A 17,532-nucleotide genomic window follows, 5' to 3' on the forward strand; every position below is an offset into this window, starting at 1 on the left:
CCGCACGATTTCGGCACCCCCACCCCTTGCTCAACACACTCCCATCTCGTACAATCTCCCTCTCTATCAGGTTCCCTTCTCTTTCCTTTTTCGCTTCTCTCTCTAACACAGCTAGGACTAAACCGACGAGGTTGCTGCGCCTCCGGGCAAAGTCGCCGAAGCCGAGGTGGCTCCGAGACCGACCAGCGTTCCGTTTCGCCTGAGCGTGTCTATGGGTGGAGCCAGTGATACGCTGGCGTGGTCGTGCCTCGCTTTACCGTTCAGCAAACGTACCGACACCATAAAGTGGGGGAAATCGAACAAGCAACACCGTGCGACGTCGCAGCGTTCTCGAGCCGGCATTCGCGCCAACAGAACGGTTTCAACGCGAGGATGTTGGAAATGGGCGGTGCTTATCAGAAGTGGCGCCCTTTGTCGTTGGACCGCGCCACAGGACGCCATTGTCTGTTAACGGCGCAGCATCGTACGGCGTGCGCGACGCATGCCGACGCCTGACGTCGCGACGCCACTCTCGCACGCAACGCCGTCGCGACCGTCGTCATCCTTCTGCCTCTTTTCTCTGCCTTCGGCTAGCTGCTTGAATTTCAGCTCTGAGAGGTAAGTCGACGATCCGTACGTATGCGCGTGTGTTTGTGCTTCGTGTATATATGTTACTTTTACATGTGTGTTGAGTGTGTGCGCGGGAGGAGGGATACGCAATGTGGGTGTGTGCACAAGATTCCTGTATGAACGTGTGTCGCACTTTTGCCACTTTATTCGTTCTTTTTTTCTGCACTTTGTTCCCTCTCTTTTTCTTGCCACATATTTGTCCGTTTATTTGTCTTTTACTGTTTACCGTACTTCCTATCATTGACTAGCATTGTTTTATATACTTTTTTTGTTTCCTCTATACGTTGCACGAACGTAAAAGCAACACAAGAAAGTTTGTTAAAATGGAACGAGTGAGATTATGAAGAATGCGAGATTGAATAACATTGGTCGTCGGCTGCCATCTATTTATTACTTACATATATGTTTATATTCGCGAGGCTTTGAATTTTCTTCATTAGTGTTCTTCGTCATAAAATACAATTGTGATAGAATTTGCATTATCAATGTTTTATACATTCAACTAATAAAAGAATTGTAATTTTTTACGTGCATATAGATATTTACTTAAGTATATATATCTATTTATGTAATATATCTAAAGGTATTTACATAAACAATTGTTTTAAGAATTAAATAGTTTGCTATTTTTTTATCTTGTATAAATCATCATAGATTTATTTACGATTCGTCTAACCTATAATTATTAAGTTTGTAATTGTGTTACGAGAAGGCAGCACACACGAAATAATTGTTCGAATATGCTCGATCGTATCATAAAGTTATCTTTTTGTTATGAAACAGGTGGATCCAATTACATTCGAATTATCTAGATGTTTAATTCACTAAATTGATGATCGAAATTCGAAAATACATTTCGTAAAAAGAGAAAAAATAAAAAGAAAAAAAAGAATAAAAGGATTATTAATGATAATGTGTTATAAAGATTACATATAAATTTACAATATAATCATATATGCATTCCGGTTATAAATTTTCAACAATTGTTCCTTTCATTTGGCAAGATGCTGCAAAAGAAGAAAAAATATATTTTTCTTTATCGTTAATTATTTTTGTGCGTGTAAAAAACGATTCTATATAGTCTGACTTTTTTTACCATTATCTTTCTTTTCGCATTAGTCAATGTCGGATGACTAATCAATTTAATATTAATTATCATTTATAATGAATAGGTTTTTTTCAGGTTCTATCATTTTCTTAATCCATTGATTTAATTGAATTTTATTATTGTTTGTCAAATGATCAATTAAAATATTCTAATTAAGTAATGGAAAAAGACGGTTAAATATATATATATATATATAATTTAAATTTTTTTGATGAATAAACAAATATTACTGGCACAATATTAGATTTAAAAAATTCATATGTCCTAGAGATAAAATATAAAAGTTAATAAAAATATTACATTTTAATATATTTGAGAATATTAATTAATTTAAAAAAAAATAAAATTTATTAAATTACCTAATATAAATATAAAAATGCAAAAATTTTGATCTTACTCTCTCTCTCTTCTTACTCTCTCAACTTCTAAAGCGACATCAAAACAACGTAATTTATATTTTCTCGTGAAATAATTGCCACTTCGTTAGAAAGGGCTATTTTCCCTCTTGCTAAAGACCAATACGGTTACGGTCGCGACGTTGTCCCATGTTTTTTCCTTAAACGAGTTTACTTAAAAAGCCTGCACGGTTTCACCTACACGTGAGTGGTCACACGCCACCCAAACTTTCCAAGGGAAGAACACCGAAGACACACCACCAAGGACGGCCGATCTCACTAGCGACGCTACTTAATACGGGTATTCGACCGAGTGTGCAATTAATCACCGATCCGTGGGTAATTGGTGGCGGGGTACGGGAATCGATCAGGGACTGGAGCATCGACGTGTGCACGGGCCATTCAACGAAAGTTCCGTCACACACCGTGTTTTACCCTTCGAGACATCCGGTTGAAAGTGTTTCGTTCAGAAGCTACTTGCGAGAAAAAACGGACATAATGGGTTCGTGGATAGATAAACGAAAATATGGAAGCATAAAGAATGTATCTAAAGAATGTATCGGTTCTTTTTACTAGATGAAAATGAACAAGTATCTATCAATAATTATTAATGATAAATATTTTTTTTATTTTTTATTATTATTGTTTGCTTTAATTTTACTAAATTTAATATGCTTCTATTATTATAAAACTCTTATCGTGATAAGTTATTCCAAAATCAATTTTCTTTCTCTTTTCCTTACGATATAATATATTTAATAGGTATAAATATATTAGAGATATATCAATAATTTTTTCTTTCTTGAATCCTTAAGAAAACTAAAAATCTATAATGTTGGAATAAAACTTGGTGAGAATCAATGGAATTTTTGAATTCTCTTTAATCCATCTATAAATTATCGATAAAAATATAAAAAAAGAAATTTCGAAAATCTTTCGAAAATGGATTTTAAATTTATTTATATAAATAAAAAATCTCTTTGTAAATACAATTTTCTTATCGAGTCAATCAGAGACTTTTCAAAGAGTGAAAAGAAACATCATAAGCATGAATAAGAAAGAAAAATGAGATAGTTGGACGATTACCAAATAACTAGATTAAAGTAAAATGAGTAGATGGATAGCAAATTGATATACTTGTATAATTATGTCGACGTTTGAATGACACTTTTCAATTATTTCACTCGTTAATCCCACAACTGAGCACATGAACCTCCCCATTAAAATACTCTGCGTATATATTCAGACGATGCTTTTTCGTATTATATATCTTTTTTCTATAAATTGTTTGTATTCATTTCTATTTAACAAAAACTCAAAATAACGATAATTATGTTCTTTCATCTTCTGTTACCTCTTTTCACAGATTAATTTGTTTCCTAGAAATGTTAAGCCGAGATGCACTTTGCCTTTTTAACAGAATAGCCATCTTAAGTAAAGTATTTGCCGGTTGATTCAAACGATCCTCGTCAATATGCTTATGAGCTTTTAAGTTCTATTCGTGCGAAAATTCTAGGATTCTGAATTTCTTCAGAATGCTAAATAGACATGATGGTCGGTTGAAAAAATAGAATTCGTTGAAAAATTGTTTAATTGGATGAAAAATGATCGGTATGAGTGGAAAAAGAAAAATTTTACTGATATTTTTATTTTGCATTTTATTTTTATTTTTTCTTTCAATATCGTTAAAAAGATTTTATAATTCAAATTTAATTTAATTTGAATCTTTCTATAGATTCAATGCTCAAGAAAAAAAAAATTTTAATATCTTTTTTAATCTAAATCTTTACTTGTTCATTAACACTATCTAGAGAATTTAATTAAATAAACATTTAATTGAAAATAATAAATATTAAATAATAAATTTTTCGTGCTTCTGAATTAATCAAAATATTCCAAAAAAAAGAAAAAAGAAATTTCTTTTTGTCTTATAGTATTTCTAATAATAACATAATCCAATAAGTATCTCTTTCTACAGTTGTCATCTTTTCTCACGATCAATTAGCTACAGGTGGAGCTTCATTTAAAACGCACTAACTGCGATCGTTCAATCGTATTTGTGTAGGTGGGATTAGACGGCTTCCGTGAAACGCGGGTCAGTCATATCGTTGTCAGAATTTCAGCACGGCTTTTTCGTCACGCCCCTCGTGTATCTTTCAGCTTATCCAACGCGTACAATTGGATTTATCAAGTTAAAGTCGAAACCGACGAGTGTGCCATACGTTCGTGTTGCAACGACGATGACACGTACTGTTGGGACGCCGGACTGATCCCCGCGATACGTGAATGTCAAACATCGACCGAATCGGGATGGCTTTGCCGTGGAAATTCCACGCGTCACGTGGCTAAAAGTCTGGCCGAAAAGTGTGCCAAATCGATGTTAAATGGATCGATTCCTTGCAACGCTGCTCAATTATCCTCTTAATTTCTATTCATTCGTGTATTTATACGAAGGATTTCTTCGTATAAATCCTTCTGTAAATCCTTCTATTTAACTATTTTTATTCACGAATTTTATTTATATAAAGATTTTAAAAGAAATTTAATTCTTATCTTCGATACTTGATCGTAAATTTAATTGTCGGAACATTTTTTTTAAATATTATTCTTCTTTAAATTTTTATCTTTTTTTTTTAAGCATTAAAATATTATACATGCATATGCATATCTGAAAAATACTCGTCTAAAACCGTATTATAACTCGTTAAATACTGCAGCACCGAGAACTTCCGGTATATCCACCGGAAGCACACCAAGCCATGGATCCATGCCGCTCGGTCGGCTATATTTCTCGTATAGGATTTGCCGCGTTATTTAGGTCGAATTTTCGTCTCGCGAGCGGTATCTCGATAATTAGGGAGCGAGCGTTCGCCATTTACAAGCTAGCGACTCTCGAAGGCAAAGATACTTTTTTTTTCCTCCCTCGTTGCACGGTCGCACGATCGTGAATGGAAAACTGTGGTGACTCTACGTGGCTGGGGATATCAGTGTTTCCGACTAGGTGAATTTCATATTCCACGGGTATTATTTGAACGATTAACGCGAATGGAAAAGCTCGTTGCTCCGGGCCCGCCCTCGTATTGTTGGCAACATTTTCAACCGAAGCATTTACAATTCTCTCTTTATTGCCTTTCGGCTTATCCGGATTGCGTTGGGCCGCGACCGAGCCGCGTTTCATTCTAATAATAACCATTAAGTTAACGAACTGCAACGCGGCTGTTTGAACACCGCTGGACACAGGGATTAACGTACCATTAATAAGATTATCCGCGTAAACAATAGATTGTCCATTTCCGACCTCCGGCCATCCGATTCCGCCGGATATATAATGCGAGCCGCAGGACTCGCGGTTTATCGAAAAACTCGATATCTCGCGGATCCGTGATAAATTGCAACTGTGACGATTCGTATTCGCGATATGCAAAGATATCGATGTATCGATAATGAAATGTGGTGGGTAAATTATTGTTAGAAATTAGATTTCGAAATTAATTATATCGTGGCCGACAAAAATATATATTCGCGCATTAAAATAACTTTTTTAAAATTGTAACCAATTGTAATTTTAAAAAATTTTCTTTTACATATTATTTAATAAATTAACTTCAAGTCACTTGGTTCAATCTTAAGAAAAAGTTATTGCGTTTTAAAAATGTGTATATTTTGCCCATACGATTAATTAACCTTTTCTTGATTGAAATTGTTAGAAATTGTGTTGTAAAATGAGCTTTGAAAATAGAAATGTTTATTAATTACTTTTTGAAGAAAAGAATTCATTTAAATAATGAGATTCAATAATGAATTTTGACCGCATAATAACGTTACAATTTGCAAGATAAATCAATAATCTGATTTCGTAACTGTTCTGTATATAATACGAAACTAAAGAGAAATAAATATAAATTTATATTAAACACAAGAGGAACGTATAAAAAATAAATGTGTGAAACGGAAAATGAGATTGTAACTAAATAAAAATATAGTTGATATTATAACAAACGTGAAATTACACGAAACAAGAAGAAGATAATTAACGTTGCGATGCATTTTAATTCCGCGGAACACAATGTTTACGAAACAGCATCCAAATAAATCATTACGAGCAATCTCATAAAATAGAAATATTTACACATGCAATATCCAACTACTGACTTAATTTTGAAAATTTATTTTTAATTTAATACAATTGTATTCAAACGATATAAAATTCCATCAATATACAAATAAACAGATACGTTACAAAAACATTATTTCCAGCTTCTAATTCAACATCTTAACCGCATATACGTATATCTACATAGATATCAATATTTCTCAAAAGATTGATTTCTTCGAATTAATATAATAATAAATAATTACCAATCATCGCTGATTTACAATCAATCTCAAAATCTCAAAATCTCGATCATCAAATTTATAATAGGTATATTTTTAATTCGTAAAATTTCGACCAAATTACAGAAGTAAACATGTTTTGCTTGGTTACAAAGTGGGTTAAGAGTGGGCCGACTGGACGAGTAAAAAAAATCGTATCGTATTACCGAAAGGCGTGTTTCCAGAAGGGAATCCAGAGTGACGAAATTTCCAATGGTTGAAATTTCTTCCTTGGTATTAGTCGAATTCTCTGGTTCTCGGGCCGATTTATGAGAGGACGGGGAGAGTACCACAAGGAGCGGCATCAAAACGGCAAGTGCATTTCGCGGCAAACGAGGCTCCCGACATCTCGGTGTAATCAGACACCGATGGGGAGCGGTGCAAATGTAATTGAAAACATCCGTGGTGCCTCTGATCCATGCCGCTCCCTGCTTCGCTTTTTCTCCTTCTTTCGCCGCAACGTTACGCGCCACCCCTCTGTCCCGTAATTAAAAGTCGTTTCCCCGTGATTTCTGCCCCGTTCCCGTTCCCGTTCCGCGTTTTACCTGTTCCACATTATACGCGCGCACCTGTTTCACTCCCGCCGTGAACGCGTTTTCAATGCTCTTTTCAATGCGATTGTGTTACGCATTTGTGGAAACGCGGAACTCGTTATACTTTGTATACCTCTTTTTAATCAGCGGTAATACACTGGGAGAAGATGGGACGCGTTGTTGAGATGTCGGGGAAAATTGTTTTATCGAGCTTGATTCTTTAGTTATCTTCTTATTTCTTTTCTTTTTTTTTTGTATTTATTTTTATTCTCTTTTATTATTATTATGTTAAAAGAAATTAACGTACACTTGATGGTATTCGAATAATGAATAAAAAATATTGTGATAAATAATTAAATATCGAGATGTCAGAGATGGACAAAATTTTAATAGTTATTGAAATTAGAAAAATAAAGTTATTTCAATAAGTTACTTTAATAATTTATTACTCGAAGCATCGAATAACCGCAGAGATATTATATTACCAAACAGTCGAAGTTTGTACGAAGAGCGAATAATAGGTACTAGCGAATGTTATTCAAACATTTTAAATAAAATTACTTAAGAAATTAATAAAGTAACTTTATTTTTAACTAGTTTTATAATTCCATCTTTTGTATCTAATGCGTAGAAAATTGATAAATATTCTTAATAACAGATGTCCCAGGGATGGATACTTTTCTGCAAACTTCATAGAAAAGAATTTACTTGAAAAACTTCAATAAATATCAAATAACCAATAATATAAATAACCAATTTCGAGTCCATTTAAACGAAACAACAATAATTGCCTAAATACATTACAATTCCTTACCGCCCCTTTAAGCGACACAATACATTTACTGCGCGCGTATCCGTGAAATCGTGGAACTTTTCAGAAACGTTCGTAGACCGTGCTCTCGGAGAGGAGCGCGATAATGCGTTTCCAAGTAGCCGAAAGTAGGTGTAAATACGGGCGGAAGATTTTTTTCTCCGGCATTTCTCGTGGAATATTAGGTGAAAGGAGCCGACAAAGGCGGTTCCCTTTTTATTGCGAATAATTCTCAATGGAGAAAAGTTTTTTTTTTTTTTTTTTTTCTTACAAAACCCCCTCCCCCCTTTTAGTACTATCGTCGTGTACACACGTGAACGGTCGTGGTGAAAGAGGGAAAAAGAGGAAGGGGGCGGGGGGACGAAAAAGAGAGCGGAGAGAAGAGAGGAGAGATCTCAAAAGGTACGCAGAGTACCGCCTCTGATGAATGCCGCAACCAGTGGCCACCATGTTTTCCCTTCACTGGTCCGCCCTACTACGAAACATCCCCCCGCGCATCCCTCTGGCCGATTTTCCAACCCCTCGCCAAACCGCGATTGAACCCTTGTACACGTTAGTATGCGCATCAGAGGAATACATTTTGCAGACAGGCGGCGGTGCACGAACCGGAGAGCGTAATATCGATAATAATTACGACACTGGTAACGTTTGCCGAATAACTAACCGGATAAAATTTTGGTGAATATCGTGCGCGCGTAATCGAATTCGTTGATTCATGATAAAAGAGTTTCTTTTTTATTGTCTTCTTATTGAAAATTTTTCTTCTTTCTTGTTTCGAATTCAGATACGCGAAATGATTGTTTCTTCGTTAAATCTGCTTAAACAATAGATTTAAAACTTAGATTTAAGTTTTCTACGTATCGCATTGCATTACTTTCTTAAACATATATAAATTGTGCGATATAATGTTTTCTTAACGAGGATATTATTTTACGATAATAATATTACTTCTAGTGTACAGAAAAAACTATTTACATCTCATACTATCTCGATTCATTTTAATAAAAGACTCTAACATTTTTAGCCAAAACAAAGTAACAAAACCTCGATACACTCCATCATACATATTAGATGCTTTATACGATCGGAAAGAACCAACCGACAAAGGAAAAAAAAAAAGAAAGTATCAACGTACAAAAAGACCAAGTCTCGCATCAAAAGCGTATACATATGTATATATACATATACGTATATATTAACCAAAGTCTGCCGCTTCGTTTGCAACGCGATGCGCGCGCCGCGCGTTTGAGGAAGCGCGGAACGAGGAAGAGAAGCCACGAGGAGGAGGAGGAGGAGGAGGAGGAGGAGAGCCGCCTTGAAAAAAGAAGGGGAGGAGAGAAAAAAAAAAGAAAGCGAAAAACCGACCGATAAACAAACCATACCGCTCGGATCGCGGCCGCTTTAATCTTTCTTTCGAGGCATCATCGGCCGCCTTTTGCGGCATTCAATGAAAAGGAGGAACGGGCTGGGGCTCCTGCCCTCTGCTTTCCTTCCCCCAAATCCAATCCCCTTCTGCCCCTCCACTCATTATGGCAACATGCGGTAAGTATACTGGTGTTTAAGTCTCGCTGGTACCCCTCGAGCCAGGGGTTGGTTGCACGGTTGAGGGTATGGCATTAAGTTATACACGTATATTCGTGTCCTGTAAAAAGTGCCATAGATTGGATACCATAGGCTGGAACGTGAAACGCGGCAAGCGTGCGCGCGAGCTATGCTCGAAGATCGGAGGGACAAGGACAGGATGGAAGAGCATCCCTTATTCTGCGGCGGCTCGTTGTACGGCTCGACGCATCCGAATACTCTCACTCCCCTGATCCCGGGGATTCCAGGTGGTTTCTGACTCCCTTCCTCCCTCCCCTCACGCTCGCTATACGCCCTCTCGAAAATTAGGTAGCCTGAATCCACAGCTGCGATTCGCAACAACGTCGAAAGGATCAAGGATACCGCACGCGGATATCTGCTGCGATTCTTTCTTTTTTTTTTTTTTTTTTCAGACGTTTTCGGCGGTATTGTTTCGTGCACTCGATGTTTCGTGATAACGTAATCGACAGTTGCGAAAAGATAAGGAAAAATGAAATTGTTTAAATTTCAAATTTAAATTTGTTTTGAACGAAAACGAATGTTTCACTTTCATCATATCAAATAATCAGTAGTAACAATCTAAATAATAATCTAAATAATAAAATAAAAATAAGTAATAAAATATAAATAAAAATAAGTAATAAAATAAAGTAACATTTTCCACGATTCAATTTTTCGTTATGTTATCTCGAAAATAGTTGTAAATGGTACTCTGTTTCTCCGTTAGAAAAAAGCTTCTAACCAAAAACACCCCATTGCTGGCAAATTTTAACCATTGTCGCGTCCAGTGGGGACTCGAACCAGGTAACTCGGAATCCTTGTCGACCCGGTCAGGTAGTGAAAAAAACCGGTGTTGGTCCGCGCCGCCCAGAGATAATCCACGTAGCCACGGTGGCGGGACTTACTTGCCCCCTCCTCTTCACTAGCATACAGTGGCCAACCCCTATAAGAAGCAACGATACCGCGGCTGAAAAGCTGCTGCGAATAACGTGCTTACGCGCGATCATCCGACCGCGATCCTCAATACCCGTGACAGATCAAGCTGCGCGCGCCTCTTTCTCTATCTCTTTCCTTTCTTCTCCCCGCTCCTTCCCCCCCTCTCCCTGGATGAATCGAACATAAGCTGGCCGCGTTAAACAGCGAGAGAACAGCGGCTGGCCCTAAGTACAGCGACGTTGAAGGTGGAATCTCTTTTTCCAAGGGGCTAACAATACAGTGTAGATTACTTTTCAGAATGGGCGGTGTGACGTAAACGCGGACGCTCCCTTCTGACGAACAATCGTTGTGTTTGCCGACACAATTTCCACGGATTAAAATCATAAGAGCAAGGAGGACCGGTTAGGATTTTTTCTTCCCGAGTTATGGATGGCTGCATTTCCGCGTGGACGCCGCTCTGTGTCGGGGATTTTCGTGACCGCTTCACTGAAGTTTGACTATTTGAGAGGTGGATCATGAGTTTTCTGGGAAAAAAAGGAGAATAAGATGGATAAAATAGTCGGCAAATATCAGTTGGATTGATAGTTTAGATTTAAACTTTTTATTAAAATTTTATTTTCTAATTTCTATACTTACATAACTGAAATTACAAATAACCATATAATTTCTTATAAACTTTGTATATGCTTGTTTTCAACGTATCTTTCACATATCCTTCCAATTTAAGCATCGAAAAACATCTCTATTCAATTTGTCCTACATTTTATCGTTTCCATCGTAACCCGTATAAAGTCTACACAAAGAAAAAAAATGAAAGTACACACACACGTCTCGTCTTTTCAAATTCTGAAAAGTCGAGGGATCCAGATTTGACCACGATCGAAAGTCAAAGGCATATTCGATCCTTGGCCGTTGGTGGACAGCGGACGGATTCGATATCGGGTCTTGATGAAGGCTTCTCGAATGTCGTGTCAGCCACTCTTGGAACTGAGAGGGAAGAGAGGCAGAAATAAAATAGAAAGGGAGATCGAGAGCGGGGAGGCCGCATTCCTAGACGGCTTACCGGTCGGTTATCGCGGCAGCCATCGCTCGTCTTCTCATATCCAAAGGTGGCGGATTTGTTTCTTCCTCTTATCCGACCCTTAAGCAGAGGCTTTTGCGCGGGGGTGGCGGGCCGGTGGTACAAAGGCACCCTAGGGACGCAACAACGGTATCATCTTCGGAAGGACGGAAAGCTACCGAATTTTCGAATCGTTCGAACGTGTCGGTTCGAATTTTTTCCGGGCTCGTGGCCACGTCCCATGGATATGAAGCTGTCTCGCGTCCCATTGTTTGAAGGCTCTCGGCTTTCGAATTTTTTTTTTTTTTTTTTTCGATTTTAGATCGATGTAGCAAAATGCCGAATGATCGAATTAATCGAGGAAAACGTTTGGAATGATTATACACTGACGTATCTGAAAAAAAAAAAATATTGTTAATATTTCTATTCTCTATTATAATTATAATTATTATATCATTATTGTTTATTTTCATTTTATAGAAGATAAAGAATATTCGAAATGGTATATTCAAGATATTCAAGAACTTCGCATAAGAGTCTCGTGTTACGTAAACGATCGAGAAGAGAAAAGTCAATTCGCGAATATTTATGATGCAACGATTACAAGGAATAACAGCGAAACGAATCAGGGAACGGTCCCCTTGGATTATGTCCCCTTTTTGCTATTATAGGGAACCACCCATGCATGAGGTATTATCATACAAATATAATCCCCATACGCCCTTACGCGAAATAATATTTGTCCCGATCGTCGTACGACCAATTATCTTAACTTACGTGATATATCAACCCTTACATACATGTTTATACTTATGTGTATATATATATATATATATATATATGTACATATGTGTACGCATAAAAGTTTGACATAAGTACTTTTATTATTCGACATTGTTTGTATGGCGGGATAAATAGTGGTGATTTTCTCAAAAGTTTTGATTGAATCGTAAATAAAACAATCAAAGGTTCATAGTTATTGAAATATATAGAGAGAATATACCGAAAATATTCTTTTTAAATAAATATTCTTTTTCTAATATTACCTTATTTTCTTTTTTATTTTAGAATAAAATGTGATTTTATCAAAGACTATGAAACCAAGGAGATTTAATACTTTCGGGCAATACCAACTGCACAACAAAAACAAAATTTCTTCTGAAAAAAAAAATTCCACGTAACGCAATTGCTAAGCCGTGAGAATATATGAGGCCCCATAAAATGCAGCTCGAGAACAGAAAGAATCTGTTGGAGAAGGATCAATTGGGGTATATACGTGTTCACTTATAGGGAACGCGATAACACAACGAAACCATTCTCGGTTTCCCGACTCCTACGAAACAGTTGGCCCCCTGATTGGTCATCTCTGTGTGATCGAGCACGTTACACATCGACGTCGTGTCGAGCAACGACACGCGTTCTCCGTTTCTCTGTCCACGGGTTCCGCGCGGTCAAACGGCCCGTGAAAATCTTCTAAATCAATTTCTGCGCCGGCATTTATCGAGTCGCGTCCCTCAATCTCGTTGGATTTAGGATGAAAACGAATGACCTTCGACTACTAGGATCGATAGTCCTCTCCTACGCGGATATCGGCTTGGCTTCTGCATTTGTCTCGATAGGGAGGGAAAAACGTCGGCCCAAACTCGATTTCGTCTAAATCTACCGCCCCTACGTTCTTTATACCGCCCCTGGTTTAACATCTTTACCGTAATTTTCTTGATTGCCCGCCGCGTTATCGCACGAATACAGCCTCGAATATTTTATATATAATAAAAATTCGATAATAGTAATTGGTGGTATTTTTAAAGATATTTGTCGATAGATTAAAATTTAGTTATTCTTTCTGATAAATGGGAGAATGTGTGTGTTTTTGAGATCAATAAGATAATCTGTTTAAAGATATTTTTTACAAAAATTGTGGAGTTGTTATAATTTCTTTGACGCTATTAATATAAAGCTTTTTGGGATATAATTTTTAAAATTAAGGCTATTAACTTACTATTTTTAGCTTATCATTTAGTGTAATATAATTTGAAAAGATAGAATTTCAAAAATCAATTTGGAAATCGAATCGACAATTTTATCAAATTCAAGTTTCGCTTCAATGATGGGAACAAGATCATTCACATCATTTCAATTAAAAAAGAATTATAACTACATTTATTTTAAGTAAATTCTTAATGAAAATATATATCCACTAATTGACTTACAATAAATAAGAAATCTATCGAAATATCTTAAATGTCACCAATACAATACAATAAAACCATCTTTCTGCACTCAATAATACAGAAGCAAAGCAAACATATACTAATAATCCCATAATACCTCGTATTCACCCCACACTCCACAATCCACTTCCTTCATGCCAACCGTTATCAAAGGGACGTCCAAGCAAGATTTAATTAAGAATTCTTCAAACTAGACATCCGAGCAGGATTTCGCGCGGGCCCCTCTATCGCTGCGGGGCCCGATATATCCGAAGAATCAACGTCAGAACGCCAGAAACGAAACGTCAGGGCACGACGGCGCACCATGGCGCGGAGGATACAGAAAGGAAAGACAAGAGGAAGATGAGACATTGGAAGGTTCGCGTTTCGAGCCGGTAGCACGAACAAGCGTCCTCTTGGCCTCCTTCTCGGCATCGGCAAAGCATTCCTCGTGTCAGAACTTCACAAAGATCCTCCGGTTAACAGAGAATCGAGAGACTAAGAAGGAGAGAAAGACCAGCGGGATACTTCGACGAGGGGCTACTGGTTTCTCCGCGAGATTCTTGATGAGAAAACGCGTGGTTTCGTTCCTTCGTCAAAAAGTCGCTGCGTGCTCCCGTATATCGATTCGTAAGAGCGTCACAGCGTGAGTTTTGTGCCCTCTATCCACGATGTGTCCATATAAATTTCAGCGACGTTTCGTCGGGATCCTGAAAATATATTTCTAGTAAAAAAAAGAGGAAGAAAGAGAGAGTAAAAAAGAAAAAGAAATTATGGGAAATTGAGACGATCGATGGATAGATTTGTAATTTTGGATAGAAAGAGAAATTTGAAAGCGTTGCAAATTCTGTGAAAGATAATAGAGAAATTATTAATCGATTTAATTTATTGGAGTAAAACAAAGATTAAGTAATATATCAAGAAATGTAAGAAATATTGAAAGATATATAGTTATAAAGATGCAGGAAGTATTACTCACTAATAATATCATCAGTTCATTTTATCTCCAATTTTTGAGGTACATATGCTTTTAAAAATTTAAATTACGAATCGTGAAAAAAAACATTTTTTTTATTTTACTCATAAGAAATATTTGTGTCTTTCACTTCTTATGATCTAATGAAGCATAAAATAATAAAAAGAGAAGCCGCCATCAATTCTGAGAATATTTACCTTCTTGGATAACTGATGTATTTTGCATCCCAATTTTGCAATGATTATGCTTGCAATAATATAAGATAATTATATTATCTTATTCGTAAATATAAAACTTTCTATAAATCATTTTCTATTTTCATAATTGTAGAAAATAGCCAATCTGCATTTCTTTTTGCAAAATTTCTTATGAGACAATATTTTACCTATGTATGAAGAGAAATTAGATTAGATTATTTTTTATTATCTTATATATCAAAAATAATTATTCCTTATCATTATATAATGTGAAGTAAAAAATTGCCATTCATAATGTTTTCATCTGCATTTCATCAAAAATGAACATTCAAAGTGATCAGTGAACAAAGTAAAATTATTTTCTACTTTTGATGAATAAGATTCATCCGTAATGAAAGCAATGGCAAGTCTAAACTTATCCAATAACAAATAACCAGTTCATAACATGTACTATAATTGTGCATATCCGAAGTGAAAAGTTTAAATTCGTTTTAACTCAATCTAATACTTACGAATTCAATCGTTGAACAAATATTTATCTATAAATATTCCAATTTTCATCTTTCTTATAAAGATGAGTGAATAAATTATTCAGAATGAATATCCAAAATGAAAAAGTGTAAATTCGCCTTAAGAGAGCAGCTTCTCCTGTGTCCGTAGAATATGACAATAAGATCGGTCAGACCGGTGACAGGGGTGGTTCGAGTTCTCGTGTGTTACATGCGCTACGTGGAAAGGGCGAAACACACTGGACGAGCCATTCCAATATGAAAGAAAGAGAAAAGAAACGGACAGATGGACCACCCCGTCTGCCGGCGATCATGTCTCGATCACGTAAACTAGCCGCCCCCTCATCCATCATGCCTTCGTCGTACATTGTCATGTGTGACCAGCCCGATCTCCTTTTTCTTCCTACATCCTCTTCCTCTTCGTGCTCCTCGCCCTTTCAGCTTGTTTCACCGTCTTGTTCCGCCAATGGCGTATCTCGTGTCGCAGACTCGAGATCTCGGTGCAAATTGGCAGGGAAAAACAAACGGCGAGACCTGGCGAGGCCGACGTAAACGTACCGATCAGGGGTGGCCAAGGTCTCAAGATTCATAATTAGAGTCAGCGTCGTCTCGTGCTGCTGGCTGCATCGCTCTGCAACGAAGATTAGAGAAATTAATTTATGTGTGTATATATTCCATTTTTTAGAAGAAGAATCTGCGTCAGAATAATAGTTGGAATCCGTTGGAGATTTGAATTTAATTAATTTATTTCATACGGTAAATTTTATTTTGTCATCAGTTATATTGTATTGAAAGACAAAAAAAAGTTGTAATAAAAAAAATCGAATATTAATGAAATTGATAATTTTTATGTATATAATAAGAATGTTATATCAATTTAAAAGAATTGATAAACATCAAATTTGGATTCTCTATTTAGAATATCGTTGTAATTCAATAAATGAATTCTTATAAATCACTTTTTTATTTTTAAAATGTATTCTCATGTTTTTAAAAATAAATTATTTTTCAGTACAATCAGAAAATAAAGCATACATCTCTGAACAATATATTGTAATTGTTATTGATGTATATAAATGTTAATAATTTAATGATATATTTCATTCAAGTTATTCAAAACGAATAATTTACCGGGAAGATTTATAATTGTATCATGCACCATGTTCTAGTCTGTTTTCAATCTTTAGATTACACAGTCTGGTCACCCCAAGCTGGACAGTACATTGCTAATTGCTGATTGATCGTTTCTGAATAACGCAATTAATTGAACGAGAATCCTGTTACTTGTACAATAACCTTAAAAAGAAACAAAAAAGATCAAAAATTAATTTGTATTTTTCTCATTAATATGTATTTTTTATTTGATATCTTCTAATAATTTTAAAAACAATAATAAAAGATAAAAATCTTGATACAATATAATTTTTTATGTTATTTATTAAAAAAGAAATCAATGAAACTTTATATAAAATAATTAAAATTTACAAAAAGCAAAGTTTCTATCTTATCCATAATTCCATCTTATATACATTTGAATCTTCCAATCATTAATATCCCAACCTCAAAACTTTGCCACAAATACGGTATGAAAATTATTATATTACACAACTTTAAAAATCTCTTTCAAAAGAGAAATCTCTGTGCAGAGAGAGAGAGATATCGAGAAACTTGAGTACCGATGCAGTGGTCGATCACACAAAGGGTGAGAAACGAAGGGCAGAAAACGAATAAAGGAGCTTCCCCGACTATGGCACGTGCGAAGGCTGCGAGCCGCAAAAGAGGCGGCTTATATTATTATAACCGTGGGCAGGTGGGCGAGGCACTCTATTGGCAGTGCTAACGAGGGATCGGTAATTATTACCCACGACTTAACTCCTAGCTGCTCGTGCAAAGACCTTTATTGTAATCGCTCACCCTTCGTCCTTTCCTTCTTCCACGACGAATCTAGTTTGTGGGAATCCTATAACATGACTGCGGCTACCGAATTAATACGCATTACGATAGTACCATCACGCGTTTCCTGTATTTTCATCATTTCTTTTCAGAAATTTTAGGAATGAACTAGAAATGGGGATTAAACGTTATTGCTCGAGGTAATTGGATATTAACAATTGGATCTAGATTGGACATTACTCTAGATTTTTGATAATATTGGAAATTCTTAATATTTTTTGAAAACTTTTTAATTTTAATTATTTTAATTATTTTAATTATTTTCACGGTAACTTTTTTA

The 17,532-nt window shown here is 36.1% G+C and overlaps 1 pseudogene; it reads left to right on the forward strand.

The window, feature by feature from the left end:
• Positions 1-211: 211 nt before the first annotated feature.
• Positions 212-14,345, forward strand: LOC122719354 (annotated as a pseudogene).
• Positions 14,346-17,532: the final 3,187 nt, after the last annotated feature.

This window comes from Apis laboriosa, unplaced genomic scaffold (genome assembly GCF_014066325.1).
Source record: "Apis laboriosa isolate Shangri-la unplaced genomic scaffold, ASM1406632v1 scaffold74_cov149, whole genome shotgun sequence".
In the NCBI taxonomy this organism is placed as follows: domain Eukaryota; kingdom Metazoa; phylum Arthropoda; class Insecta; order Hymenoptera; family Apidae; genus Apis; species Apis laboriosa.